This window comes from Globicephala melas, chromosome 6, assembly GCF_963455315.2.
Source record: "Globicephala melas chromosome 6, mGloMel1.2, whole genome shotgun sequence".
Lineage (NCBI taxonomy): Eukaryota > Metazoa > Chordata > Mammalia > Artiodactyla > Delphinidae > Globicephala > Globicephala melas.
This window is the reverse complement of record NC_083319.1, coordinates 70,456,844-70,459,373: the sequence shown is the minus strand read 5'-3', so window position 1 is coordinate 70,459,373 and position 2,530 is coordinate 70,456,844. Positions and strand designations below refer to the sequence as shown.

Genomic DNA, 2,530 nt, shown 5'->3' with positions numbered 1-2,530 from the left:
TACACTTGTGGATATTTTCCTTGTAGGCTATGCCTTTGGGCATCAACTTGAATGCTTCTTTCAAATAGTCTATGATGCTGTGAACTCTGAGTGACATCCGTGTTATCTTCTCCAAGCTGAACTTGTGGAATAAGAATTTGAGTCTGATTGCAGTTTTTTTTTTTCCTTCTCTTTATTCCAGCCAATGAACAATAAAAATACATGAAATCATAATATCACTAAGTCTGAGAATAAACATCAAAACTTGACTTTTTATTTCTTTTAAGGCAGAACTAGGGGATGAGATTTTTTATTTTTTTATTTCTTTAAAAAAACTTTTTATTTTATATTGGAGTATATTTGATTAACAATGCTGTGCTAGCCTCAGGTGTACAGCAAAGTGATTCAGCCACACACATACATGCGTCCATTCTTTCTCAAACTCTCCTCCCATCTAGGTTGCCACATAATATTGAGCAGAGTACATACACAGTATGTTCCTGTTGGCCTCCATCCCAAATATGGCAGTGTGTACATGTTAATCCCAAACTCCCCAACTATCCCTCCCCCTCCCTCTTCCCCCCAGGTAACCATAAGTTTGTCTCTAAGTCTGTGAGTCTGTTTCTGTTTTGTAAGTAAGTTCATTTGTATATCATTCTTGTTTAGATTCCCCATACAAGAGATATCATATATTTCTCTTTCTCTGAGGGTCAGATTTTTTTATATATCTTTATTGGAGTATAATTGCTTTACAATGTTGTGTTAGTTTATGCTGTACAACAAAGTGAATCAGCTATATGTATACATATATCCCCATATCCCCTCCCTCTTGTGCTTCCCTCCCACCCAGATTGTTTCTTAATGAAGTGTGTGCAAGGAAGAACATTACTTGTTCCCCTCCACCCCACCCAGAACTTCATTAGGACAAATAGTGTAAAGATGAAAAGTGGACTTATGCACTGAACTTGTTTCCTTGACCATTAATCATCCAGTAGTTTCCCAACTTCTTTGCAATTAGTTTCCCACGAGGATAAATCCAGGCCATGTAATATGAGCAGAAGAAGTGCTCTTGCCTTGTATAGCCCTGGCCCTTGAAAACATCCCATGTGATCCACCAGACCTTTTACCTTTACCACCGAGTGGAGTAGACTCAAGTACTACAGGCAAATTTGGAGTCACCTGTTGATGATGGAAAAATCCTCAAAACAGGGGGTACCCATGTCTCCGAATCACTCTTTGGAGGAGAGCAAACCAGAACATCCATGTGATCAGGAATGCCTGCATTGTGCTCTTATACCAGGGAAACATAACATTCTATTATGATCAAATTCCTGACAGCTTTCTGTTTACCTGTTACAGCAGCCAGCATTAAGTTAACTGACAAATATCTCTAACACCACACTATCTGAAAAACCTTTCTATAAAAAAAGAAACTTCATATGTTGAAAATAGCAAATACCAGCCCAAAACTTAAAGTGATCTTTTAAATTACATTATGAAATTATACAAGAAATAATGTGTATAATGTACAATTATTTATACAAGAAAAAATGTCTACACATTTTTTTAAAATCAAGTTTTTCATTTCAGACATTTTTCAACTTGTGGAGAAACGTAAGTTGAGATTGCTTTGGAGCACTCAGCAAACACTAATGTAATTGAATTAAAAAGTGTCACAAGTATAAAAAATATTCTGTATTTGTTGACATTTCTTTGAGGATTCTTACATGAGGGAAAGGCACTTTTCAATTTCCACTCTGACAACCTCCCGGGCACAGGGGCTGTATTCCTTTGCCTTCAGGTAGACATGGATTCCATGGAAATACTTCCGGGCAGCAAGTCCCAAATCAGGACAATCCAGATTGTCTTCTTCCATCTGCTTTAGTCAGTCCAGCCTCTCTGATCAAGGCTAGGGAAGGGTTTATCGAGGAGGGTGTTGTTCCAAGCAGCACGGCTGTCCTCTGTGTTTAAGAGTTGGAGGATCTGCTTGAGCATCAGATAGTGGTAACAGGAGCCTTGAATCATCTGGATTTGAGTGATACTCTCTTTAAACTTTTTAAATTCGCCAAGCAAATTTGAAGTCGGCTCTGTCCTTTAGGGACCACTGAGAGGGGATCCTTTGCATCTGTTCCAACTGTTGGAAGACTTCCTTGTTGTCCTGACTATGGCTCCTAGGCAAGTTCCAGCCAAGAGAGCAAGCAGGGATGGAGCAGAGCATCACCCTGCTACTAGCAAAAGAACTGGGCCATTGAGAATTTGAGTAATTCACTAGACGGCCGCCAGGGGGCGCGCGGGAACCTCTAAACAATTAGCTGGAAGGTTCCTTCCCGCTAAACAATTAGCTGGAAGGTTCCTTCCCTGGAACTGTGGACAGCGTCCTTCCCTAGGCGGCCGGTAGAGGGCGCAGGGTTTATTTGGGAAACGCCGACTATTGAGTTTGCTGTCTGCAGCTGTCTCCTGCAGCTCGAGAGACAGGGCGAAACGTAGTCACTGAGGCTACTTTAATAATCAGCATAGTGCGCGAAAAACCTTCGTTTTCTCGGTGCTGAGT

General features: G+C 40.6%; 1 pseudogene; it reads right to left on the bottom strand.

Annotated features, from left to right (window-relative positions):
• Positions 1 to 1,702: 1,702 nt before the first annotated feature.
• On the bottom strand, positions 1,703 to 2,197 carry LOC115838976 (interferon alpha-13-like; annotated as a pseudogene).
• Between the last annotated feature and the right edge of the window lie 333 nt (positions 2,198 to 2,530).